Source organism: Trachemys scripta, chromosome 2 (assembly GCF_013100865.1).
Source record: "Trachemys scripta elegans isolate TJP31775 chromosome 2, CAS_Tse_1.0, whole genome shotgun sequence".
Classification (NCBI taxonomy): domain Eukaryota; kingdom Metazoa; phylum Chordata; order Testudines; family Emydidae; genus Trachemys; species Trachemys scripta.
The window spans coordinates 53,279,262-53,292,014 of record NC_048299.1 but is presented as its reverse complement, the minus strand read 5'-3'; the positions used below and the strand labels follow the sequence as shown (position 1 = coordinate 53,292,014).

At 40.6% G+C, this 12,753-nt stretch overlaps 1 protein-coding gene across 2 annotated transcripts in view; it reads left to right on the top strand.

Moving 5' to 3' along the window:
• AGMO (alkylglycerol monooxygenase) overlaps window positions 1–12,753 on the top strand; it is a 267,470-nt gene that overhangs the window by 87,844 nt on the left and 166,873 nt on the right. The gene's annotated exons all lie outside the window — the stretch shown is intronic.

The following is a 12,753-nucleotide window of genomic DNA, read 5'->3' as shown; positions in this document are numbered from 1 at the left end:
CACCTGCAGTACCTACCTATGTTTTTAGGAAAATAGACTATTAACCACTCCCACTTTTTCATGATTGAAGTGCAAGACCAGATAATATCAGCAGTCATAGCACTCCAGTAAAAGTTTTTGGGCCAAGCCCTCTAGTGTGGTGTGCCAATTTATGCCCCGTTGCCAGCTGATCTTAATGCTGGTGTAGCTGGCTGCAGGCTCTTATGCCCCTAGTGCAGACATAAGGGTTATGGTTTGAGAAAAGGGATGTAGCTTGAATGGCCCCAAAGCTTTACTGATCCTTGGCCACCACTTCAGCCATTTGGGATCATTAAATTAGAGCAGCCCCTCAGGCTGTTCTACTTTACATCTGGGACTAACCCAATGCAGCAGATCTAGGATTGGGGAAGTACAAAGGTGAATTTTACACCGCCCTGGCAGCTTTACTCACTTGGGCTGTGTACTCCTTGGCAGGAGCTGAAGATCTGGTGCATTTATCTAGCCCTTCTGTCAATATGGTTTTCATCACCATGTTGTCTGAGTGATAATCTCAGCTGCACTGCAATTGATACTGGCTGGAGTCCGTGTGTTGCCTGAAGGATGCAGCAGTCAGTAGTTTAATGAATGACACAGAAAATCTGGTGTTGTGTATGTGGTTTTGGGAATGGGAGTAGAGTATAGGGATTGACAGTAAGAGTAAAGAAAGTGATATCTCTGGTGCAAGTTCATTTGTACATGAAATATACTGTAAATGGGCTAGTGTGTGACTACCAAACTGTATAATGCAGGAATTGTTGTTGTTTGGATTCATGGTCTCTCTTGGAAGAATAATTTATGGGACATTTGCACAACCCCCTCTTAAATATTTTTGGGTGACTTAGAACCCTTGCAGTATATCTGATTAAATGACTGAATGTCAGATTTGAGTTCAGAAGGTTAAAGTCCTATTGTTTTGGTTGGAGTTGTGTATATTGAGCTTGTTCCAAAGCCCATTGCAGTCAGTGAGAGTCTTTATGTTGAATTCAATGGGCTTTGGATAAGGTCCATATAGTACAAAACTCAGAATTTGTGATGCTCCACTTAAGGATCTGTCTAACTTCTCTAGGGTTTACCAGTCTAAAAGCTCCGGTAGGCCTGATATTGAACATAAATGGATTTATCTGAAGTAATTTTAAAAGTTCATTTAATAGGAGAAAAAAGAGAGAAAAAAATGATTCATTTTTGATTATTTAAAGTATTTTGTGCTAATTAGCTTTTAAATGTGCCACCTGCCTTATTAATTGTTATCAGACCACTGAACTATTTTAGCAGGTGGGGGGAATGTAAAGGCAGAAAATTAGAAGGAAGGAAATTTTAAATCCATCCAAAATGTTGTAAGCTTTTAATGCTTATGATCAGGGCATAAGAACCATGAGTGAATGTGATTATCTGTGATAATCCAGAAGTCCATTGAAGTCACTGGATGATATTGGCAATTCGGAATATATTTGAAAAATATGTATATTTGAAGGGCACAGGGTTTGCACTAGCTAATACTAGTGCAGGATGTGGATTTCGACTCTGTTCCATGTTTCCATTTACCTTAAATGTATGCTAATCAAGCTATTATTTGTCCATGTAGGATTCACTGTACTGTGGGTCATGTATAATTTTATGAGTTATTAAAAGTAAATATCAAAGATTATTATGAGATCCCAAAGGATCTCTAGAGTCTGCTCTTGCAATTGAAGTGAAAGGTTGAAGGGACAGGTGAAACTTTGGCTAAGGAAAATGAGGCAAACACCTACTTTTACAAAAACTGCCTTGGAATCTTAAGCTTGGAAGGGATTTAAGCACCCAAACTCCAGTAAATTTCAATGGGCTGCTTTGAAAATTCAGTCTTTATGTCGATATATAGGAGACAGGAACTTGGTTTAATAAGCCATCCAAAATACTCCCAAAGAGGAAATTGTATAGAATCCGTGGCTCTGATTCTTTTCTCACTTACACTGGTTTTACACATTGTAACTCCATTGAGTGATTTTTCAATGTTAAGTCTCAATTTATCTATTCTGGAAAGACAAAGAGCTGAGTAAATTCTGCTGGAATTTGAACTATCAGACAAAACCTATATGAATGACCCATATAAATTTCCCCTGATTGACGCCCTGCATTGTGCCTAGATGTTGGCAGATGATTATTCACTACAATTTATCATTTTTTGCAATATCTCCTAACATTCCTTGAATGTGGTGCTTTGGGGGGGCAAATAAGAAATATGAATGTTACTTGAATTAATATCAGTCATTGTTTCCTTCTTAATATCCTGTAGCTTTATGTTGCTTTAAATGTATGCACATTCAGAGGTTTGAACATTGTGGGAAAAGGATTCACTGGCATCCATTCCTGCCATTAAAGTGCTTCCCATCTGAATATCGGCTGCCAAAATATGTGGTATCCTGCAGAGCAAGAGGATGAGGACATAGATTGCAATGAAGCTGAACAGTTTGCACTTCCTAGCAGTGACACCAGACATCAATCTTTCATAGAGACAGCCTAGAATACAGGAAAATAAGAACCCTCAGAAAAGAACAAAAGGAGAATTATCTTCTCTTTTTCCATTTCATTCCAGCAGTTTCCTTCTAAGATCCTTCAGGATGAATATGTTCTCAAATTCCATATGCTGACATTTCAGTGGCTCAGTTTTTTAATGCAACTTGAAGAGGTAGAAATGTAGGCACTCTGAAATACCCAATTATTTGATTTTTAAAATACATTTAATTTAGTTTCAGGTCTTCATATCATTGGACTGTGGAGCAAAGTGCTAATTTGGTCACAGTTAATGTTTCTCACATTAGCATTCAGTAACACCAAGTTATATTATGCAGCTTGGCGATACTCCAAAATTCAGAGTTGCCAGTATAGTAATCAGCCATATTTGGAAAAGCTTTAAATCAGATTTTCGGTTTGGGGAAAAAATGGGGTGTTGCTCCCTTGATTTCACTGGAGCTATGTTTGTTTATTCCAATTTTCACTAGCTAGGAATTTTATCCTTTACACTGAAACTTCTTGCAGGCATTTATTTTAATATATACATCTGGCTTCACCAGCAGAATTGATTTATGGGCAAGCAATTAATGAGCCATATGCTCGTCTTTGTAGTAAAAAGGTGTGGAAAGAGCTAAGAGTTGAAAAAAATTGCTACATAAATGAGCTGCATGAGTTAATATGTACCGAATCACTTCATCAAAGGAGAAAAAATAAACTTTGCAATAACCAACAATGGGTGTGGCTAGAAATTCCCACTGAAGAGAGAAGTAACTGAAGATTTTGGGCCAGATCCTGGGCTGCAACTGTGGAATGCTCAAAATAGATCAGAGTGTTGGCAAAAATGAAGTATTAAGCCACTATTAAGTCAGTCTTGAAGCTGCCCTGGCACTAGTCCATTCCCTGGTATAAATCAAAGCAGACTTCAGACTGTTGTGGCCAAAGCGGCCCTGGGCTGTTATGACAACCAGGGATTGCTGGAGTGCAGGGATAACCTAACCATACCCCATACGTGCAATTGGGATAGGGAGTGGCATAGGCTGCTATGGTGGCTCCTCACCATCCAAAGATCCATCCTTATGCTGAAGAAATCCTCTGGGGGTTCACATAAGCCAGCATTCGGACACACGTATTCCCCTGAGATGGTACAAAGCTGCTTCAAGGTACCAGAGAATCAGGTTTACTATCTTGGGGAGGATTTGAAACACTGCACTTCCAGCATATGGGAGAATTTGTAGTAGGGGATCATAGTATACTGAAATAGGCAGCAAGTTTTTCTGCGTCTCTCAAAATCTGAAATGAAGCATATGAAGCTTCAACACTGTACACATGGCCTCTGCATGCTTTACAATCCTCTAAAACGTCTGTATTTTTCCTAACTGAGATATGGATTTCTGACAATAGCAAGTTAAAGCTGCTTTGGGATATTTATCCTTTCAATTTCTTCCCCATAGAAGGGGAAATCTGTTCATTTAGCCTTGGAGGTAATGGAGATTGAGCCAATATTGACTGACTTTATTGAACATCTGCTGTGATTTGTAGAGTCGATAGCATGGCAGGGTGGGGAGTTACTATGGCATAGCTGCAGTCTGCAGTATTATCCTCCAGCAGCCACATGGAGACTCCCATACAGTATAAGTTAATATTGACCCTGTCAGAATTGACTTATGCAGACTTTCACTTCTTGCCTTCAGCTATTTGGGACCAGACATAGGTAAATTGGCCATGGCAGCCTGGCTCCTGAGGAGGACGACACAGACCTCCTGAGGGGGCTACCACTGCACTGGAGAGACAGTGGGCCCTGAGAAGTATTGTGGATTTGCATGAATAGCCTAAACCTATAAGGATGGCAGGAATTCCCCACAGATCTTATGACATCTGTGGGTTGGGAGGGCCACTGCTTCTAAGTGTTTTGCTGCTCTCCTGATCTCATTATACCTCAGAAATTTTGCAGGTTTAAACTATATCTGAGTTTTCTGAATATAGCTTGCAGTCCCCTGAGATTTTGCTGTAGGGGGACATGATCTGCCCCTTTTTCCCTTGGGTAGTATATGTAATACTTTGGCTTTCCCTGAGTCTTCCCACGTTTCCTCAGCCCATTCTTTTTGGTTTGAGTTTTGCAGATCTTTTGTGTGGGAGTGGTTTTGTGTTTTCAACTGGTATGGCAGCAGATCAAGCAAGAGGTTTTGGCTGGTGCACAGCTTTTGGAGACAGGTTTTGTATTAGGTTGCTACAGCTTTTGGCGTGTAAACCATGGGACCATATAGCCCAATGTACTACTTAATTATAAGTTAGCCCACTCACTGAATATTTTACTGACCACATATAGTAATTTAAAAAGAGGGAAAAAAGAAGAGATAGTTTTGAAAAAAAGGGCAGAAAAAACACCTCTTTTCTCATCACAAAAGAATCATGCATTTGATTGCCTTATAAAACTTGCTCATTACATTGGTGACAAAAGTTAATTGCAGAATTACTTTGTGCTGCTCTATCATGACGTCATACAGTAACTTTACTGTTGAATGTCTACGAGTTATTGTGTGATATAGCATACGGTAACCTGGACATTAATTTGTGTCACCACTGCACTCTGTCAGAGAAGAATATTGCTTTGGACATATACTTGTATAGCACCTTTCATCTCAGTATTACAAAATGCTGTATAAACAATGAAGGCTAAATTGTGCCCGTGGCGAGGGGGTGGTATGGAGTTGCCCCACCTCACCTCCCTGCACATCCCAAATTCTTCTGGGAGTGTAAGTCAATGCAGCCCCTGCTACATGCTTTCCCAGAGGGCAGCGTGCACTTCCCTCTCATCAAGCCGTGCAGGCTCAGCTTTGCTAACTGATGACATCTTCTACTGAGAGGAACATCACCCTCAGCACTAGCCTGTAACAAGTCTGCCTTCTTTCAACATGCAAGGACTGGGATTGTGTCTGGCCCTGTTCAGGAGAGCAAGGTGAATGGGACACTCCTTGCATCCTCTTTTTTGCACCCATGCAGGATCATATGCAAGTGCTGGACCTAATTAATTTATCCTCATAAAGTTCCTATGAGGGACTGTCAACTGCTCTTGGTGCAGTCTTTCTAGGGGTTCCAGCTTTTCCCCAATTGGTCCTCTTCAGTTTGTTTGTAATTAGATCAGTCCATAACTAATTAATCAATTTAATTGTTTTCATTAATTTAATTGTTTTTAGTTGTTTTTAATTAGATCAGTCCATAAACTCTTACTTTACATTGAATCTATCAGCCCTTAAACTCCAGGGCTTGCAGTCTCCTTTTGTCTGCTTGTTGCCCCTCTGCTATCCCAGGCCTTCTGCCTCCTTTTCCCTCTCTGTTCCACCTCCTTTAGAGCTGGGTTTGTTTTCTTTATTGGTCCCAGTTGTGGGTGCATGTCTCCATGATTAGTAGTTCTGGCAGCTCTGAGGGGTGTGATCAGCCTGATTGCCGGTAAGCAGGGAAGACTCTCCTCTCCCTTCTGCCTGTGCTCAGTATGGGGTTTGTAAACTCTATTACAGGTACATAAACTGAGAGAGGTTAAATGACTTGCTTGAGGCCACACAGTGATTCAGTGGAAGAGCAAGGATTAGAACTTGAGTCTTTACTCTTAGTCTTTGAGTTAAACACAATATTAATGTTAAATAACTTAAAGACAAAAATGTTGAGGACATTAAACCCATCAAACTAAGCTTGTGAGTAGGGGAAAAACTGTCTGATTTAACATAAAGAGAAATAACCAAGTTAAAATGCCATGTACCTCACATCCCCTCCGTCTCCCAGATTAATGTAGTGCTGTACAGGTTGGGATACACCGGGGAGATATATAATACATATACTCCTTTGGGTGCGGGATATAGTACACTCTTCCACATAAATTCCTTGGGTCAAATCCTGCTCTCATTTAAACCTGTGCAGCCCTATGGTGGTAGTGGTGTAACTGAGGGAAGAATTTGACTTCATGGGAATAAAATTTGTGGTAGGAAGTATGTGGAGGTTCTCAGTGAATAATGTATGTTAGCATTGTTATTTATTTAACAAGAATTTACAAGACACAAATACTGTGAAACAGTTACAGCCCAGGGGAACTAAGGGTATGTCTACACTACATTTTAAAGCCCACAGCAGTGAGTCTCAGAGCCTGGGTCTACAGTCTCAGACTTGCGGGGTTCACGCTATGGTGCTAAAAACAGATGTTCGGGTTTGTGTTGGAGCTTGGGGCTCTGAAGTCCAAGGAGTGGGGCAGGCTGCAGCATCAACACTGCTGTTTTTAGCACCGTAGTGTGAGCGTCGCAAGCCCGAGTCCGTAGAACCAGGCTCTGAGACTCACTGCCAGAGGTTTTAAAATGCAATGTAGATGTATTCTGAGAGTCTTAGAGCAGGGGTTCTCAAACTGGGGGTCGGGACCCCTCGGGGTCATGAGGTTATTACATGGGGGGTTGCAAGGTGTCAGCCTCCACCCCAAACGCCGCTTTGCCTCAAGCATTTATAATGGTGTTAAATATATAAAAAAGTGTATTTAATTTATTAGGGGAGGTCGCACTCAGAGGCTTGCTATGTGAAAGGGGTCACCAGTACAAAAGTTTGAGAACCACTGTCTTAGAAATATGCAAAGACAGACAAGAGAAACAGGGAGATGGATGGGGATGTTGACTTAGAGCACTGACTCTCTCTCCCTCTCCCCTCCCCCTCTCCCTCACACCAATCTAATGTTGATGTGGAGATGGTAGTTGATTTTTGCAGGTTACTGTGTGTTGGTAGGGCAGAAGAAATGAGCCTTCAGGAGGGTTTTGATTTCAGAGCAGTTGGGAGCTTCCCTCCATTCCATACCCATCTTTTGTTGCCATAAGATAACTGTCTCTCTATAAGGTATAAGCTATAAGGTAAAGCTCAAATGTGTTTTATCTGTGTGCTTCTTCATCCAGCTCTTATGCAAATATGGCACTCAGCAGGGAGCATGGATCTCTGAAAAAGTCTGCATTAGACAGCAGATTTATTCATAAAGCACAGAAGCAGAGTAGATCAGTTGTAACTGGGGAGGTAGATAGTGGATCAAACCCATCTTGTTTTTCCAGTGGAATAAGGATTTGATAAACAAAAGCTAATAGCTAGATACTAAGATTTTTCCTATTTACCAAAGTAATCTTAAACCCATTAGCTATAGGGAATGAAGAAGACAGATGGGAGTCCCTAATACAAAGTTGACTTTGGGCTATTACAATGGGGTTCCAGCATCAACTACCACCTCTAAAACAGCCTACTTGCTGATTAATGCCAAAAGGTAAAACTGGGGAAAGGAGAAATTCAAAGTTGAGAAGAATCAGCTATAATGCCAACACTGTAGAAAGTGTGTGTGTATATATATCAGTATTGATGACAGTGGTTTATTTGGGGTTCATACCCTTACTTGGGGCAAGATCTTCCCCCTCCCATAGTAAAACCCAGGGAAGAGGATAAAGATGGAGGGAAGTTCTAAGAGATTGTCTTAGTGTTCCTTTGGACTGTACTGTTGGAAGAGTGTCATTTATCTGCAGAGAACAGGCTGTAGCTGCAAACCTAATATCCACATGGCCCTGAGGAGAAATCCATAAATTAACTTCCTGCCAACTACCAGGACCTTCTGTGGGTTTGGATTACCTCAGGGTCATTTAATAGGGTGGGACTCTGTGGAGTTGTTTCCTGATGTTGAAGAGTAGGACAGCTCCAGGATATTACCTTACTGAAGTAATTTCAGTAGGGCTAATGGGGAGACAATGTGTGCATCTTCTGTACCATCAGCCCCATGTAGATCCTGACCCCAGAGACAGCCCTCCATGGGGTCCCAGGAAAGGGTTATGGTGTCATGTAGATGGTTGACTGCCTCCCACCCCCAAGGAAGAGAGGTGAAATCTGTACTGTGAAGAACCCTTCTGTGGATTGGGGAGGGAGAGGAATGTTGTGATCTGACCCTCAATTTTTATTTAGTTTTCATTTAGTTCCCAAAATAATTTACCATGAAGTTACTTGGGAGTTAGAGCCTCGAATTCAGTGGGAGTTTTCCTGAGCAGACCTCTGGATTTGGCCTTTCATAAGTAGATTTTAGGAGGAAAATGAGGGTTTTTTTGAGACATTATCCATCATCTGTTGCATATAATAATTCAAATCATAACCGTTGTTCTGATACCTATTCCTAATTTTGTTGTGTTCTGCTCAATTAAATTTTCCAGTTCACTTGTTAATCATGCATGACTAAGGAAAAATGACACTCTGTTTTGTTGAAGCTTTATATAGCTAGCACCTCAAATTCCATAAGTGCCTACTTTCCTTGGTTCTTTTGGGGAATGGGGATGGAGAGGAAAAGGGTACAGATTTTGGCCATCTTTTTTATTTTATTATCCGTTTTTTAAAAATAGGCATTGGGTGCACTTCTACTTTTTACCCTCAGGAAGGGGGAAAGACAATGTTTTACAATTATATTTTCATCAGTAATTTGTCTTCTCTTTGAATCATGGAAATTTAAAAATATTGCCACCTAAGCTTTCTTGAGACGCTTCAATTTCTGTTCCTGATGCTGCTGATTAGTGAACAATAAGTTATTTTCCTTGGTCAGTCTGCTTTTTACCTTTGAGACATATTTTGTATTTTACAGCATAGTATTTGTAGCTGGATATTGTATAATAATAACAATAGATTGATGCCTAGATTCAGGCTTCTTAGTCACAGTTATAAACTATTGTTAGTGTAAGTGCTGCTATTTATTCTTTTCTTACTGGTCTTTCCTGCTGTATTACAGAAGATGCAATTCTGCAATCCACAGCAGGATAAAAACTTAAGTTGAATTCAAAGGGAGTTTCAGGGCCTTATTACAGAATAATGCCTTGTCTTTAAAATGAAACATTCCCCCACTTGGCTACCATTTATCAGTTCAGACAAGACAGAAAATATTGATAATTTTGTTCCTTTTTTTCTTCTTCTTCAAATTTGAGGCCAATTCCTGAACTCCCCTTTATCAGGCCTATACTCAAGCAATATAAGTTGTTCAGCACTATTTCCCAAAATGAAAACAGATTGCAAAACCATAATAAATGTTGCAAGAATATGACAGAACTAATAATTTCCATGAAATCACATCTCCTCCAATTTCACTGTAATAGTTTGGGAAAGCATAAATGACAGATTTTGACCCTTATGTAAGTAAAAGCTAATAAATGCTGTTAAAGGTGACATTTGAAAAATAAGAAAAAGTACTGTTAAAATGCTGATAATTCCAAGCTTGATCTTTTGGATGATTTTATAAACCCAGATCTGTTGCAGTACACACAGGGACAGTAATGTTAAACTGCTTCAAATTAAAAAATAGCATGAATATTAGTAAAAAGAACAGGAGTACTTGTGGCACCTTAGAGACTCTCTAAGGTGGCACAAGTACTTCTGTTCTTTTTGCAGATACAGACTAACACGGCTGCTACTCTGAAACCTATGAATGTTAGTGGTGGTCAGTTTATTCAGCTAAAACAGGATAAAATTCATTTCAAATTATTCACTCTGCCCTTTGCTATGGTGACTAGATAGTAAGTGTTAAAAATAAGGACACTTTTTTTTCAGGGGTGAGATGGGTGGGAATACTTGCGTACATAAGACAAAGCCCCTAATATTGGGACGATCCCGATATTGTCAGGACGTCTAGTCATGGTAGCTCTTGCTCCCAGTGAATTCAAGGTGAGTTTTTCCATTAACTTCAGTGAGAGCAGGATTAAAGCTTTAATGGAGTACAACATAAGGATCAGAAAATATTCTTAGACTGAATTACTCATGGCAGTATTGTTTGTTTTTTTCTAATACTGCTCTACTATATTTTCAACTTACTGATCTTCCAGATCGATTCTCACATTTGAGAAGATTTTTAACATGCAGTTAGCCTACTCATTAGATTAAGAGGCTTTTTTAATTTTAAACTCTGTTAATAAAATGTCATTTTAGTAATTAGTTTTGAAAACCATTTGACCTTAACCAGAATGAATGTAGACTGTAAAAATCATCACAGATTCTCTTCCTTGAACTTTTCACAATGCTGAAAAATGACTGAGGAAAATAAGGAAGATCCAGTTACTGTACCTTGTTTGTACAGCTGTACTTCATTGAGTGAAGGCTTGTGTTACACACAGTTTGTGATAGGAAGTAAATGCTTTTAAAACAACTAAGATGACAGGTTTTTAACCTCCACCTTTTTAGATTCTGTATTCACTCATTTAGCTTCTGTTGAGGTCTTGGGAAGCATTTCAAATACAAATTATTACACAGTATTGAAGCTCACCTGAATAATTAATCTCCTAGTGAGCTCATTAAGGCAGCATGCGTTAAGATGTCTCCCCCCCCAAGATGACAAATGTTAGATAGTGCACACTTGCTACTTCAGGAGAAGAGACATTTAAGGAATAAAGGTTTCTCAGATTGAGAGTTAAATATTTTTTGTGATAGGTAGTTTAAATTATAGTTTCATGACAGCTATCATAAGGATTTTCAAAGGCTTAGAGGACAGTCAGGAATGATGAAGTTGCCTCATAAATTACTAACTTGTCACAGTTCATTAGATACAGAAATTCTAATTTCTAGCGTACAGGCACTCTGTTATTTCTCTAGTCCCTTGAAATGATGAAGACACCTTGAGATTCATTAAGGTGTTTGATTTGGCATCCGTTTACTTTACAACTATGTGTTAATCATCAGTCCTGAACCATTTGACATAGTTTTGGCACTAGATAATTTCAAGGCATTTGAATACACATTTGTAAGATCATTCTTGTGGATGGGATCTGAATATCTGCCAAAGGCAGTTTCCTAATTGTTCAGGTGAAACATTGCCATAAGCGGGGAGGGTTTAACTGGCTGTCAGCCAATCAGTTTTCAAATTCTGTATCAACTGAGACTTTATGTAAATTTCACCCCTTTAAACATATGTGACCTTTAATTTAGTTGCAAGCTGAAAAGGCACTTTATGTGGCTACATTAACCACCCACTTTCTCATTATAGTGTAATTAAGACCTTCCTCACAGCCTCTGATGGCCATGAAAGATTTTGGCTTTCCTTTCTGCTTGATAACCTCCCACAGGGTCGGCTCTAGGCACCAGCAAAACAAGCTGGTGCTTGGGGCGGCAAATGTTTAGGGGCGGCATTCTGGCACGGGCCATGCCGCCCCTAAAAATGTGCCCCGGCCGCCCTAACTCACCTCCACTGCTGCCACTCGCGCACTGCTGCTCGCCCTCCCTCTCAGGCTCTCAAACCTGGGAGGGAGGGGGAGACCCCGAGCGGCTGAGGCGCGCGAAACAGCTGATTCGCACGCCGCGGCTGCTCGGGATCTCCCCCTCCCTCCCGGGTTTGAGAGCCTGGAAGGGAGGGGGAGACCCCGAGTGGCCGTGGCGCATGCGCTGCTTCTCCCTCTCCCTCCCTCCCTCCTAGGCTTGAGAGGGTGGGGGGGAGGAGGCAGGGCTGGGGATTTGGGGAAGGGGCGGAGTTGAGGAGGGGCCGGGGGTGGGGTAAGAAAAAAACGGGGGCGGCCAAAATTGTTTTTGCTTGGGGCTGCAAAAATCCTAGAGCCGGCCCTGATCTCCCACTTAAGACTGTCCAAACATCTTTAGATTTTCAAAGTTTCATAGCAACAAGGCCACCCAGAGTGGTACTTAAAGAAAAAAATGCCTTGGTAAACAGTTAGTGTTTCTCTATATTGCTCTGAAACATGCAGCAAATCAAAAGTGTCATGCCTTTGGGGCGTGTGACCTACACCAGCCTCGCCCAAACCTCACCATAAAACAGTGCCGCAGTCACTATATTTGGACTGAATCCAAAGTTCCCAGACAGTAATACCGGAATGCTTTGTTTTTCCATTTCTTGTTATTAGGCAGACAATGGTCATGTTCTTGTGGTGTGAGTTTCCAGGTGGGCTTTAAGACTGAAATGTCCCAAAAAGTTACTATTTAATTTTTTTCTTTACTCATCAAGCACTAAAACATTTTCAGTATCCAAGTCTGAAGGAAACCTGAAGTATGGTACTTGAATGCACACCAAATTCTGGTCCCCTTGAAATCAATGACAAAATTCCCGGTGGAAGTATAATTTAACGAAGGCTACCTTCCCCTGACCCTCAGATTTTCTTAAAGCCTTCTACTTTCTTTTGTAACTCCATTCTTCTCTCCCTCAGCAAGTAAATTACACCCACTTGTGTCCACTTACCAATGTTTAACCTATGCCATTTTCTTCATCATCTCTAAATTCAG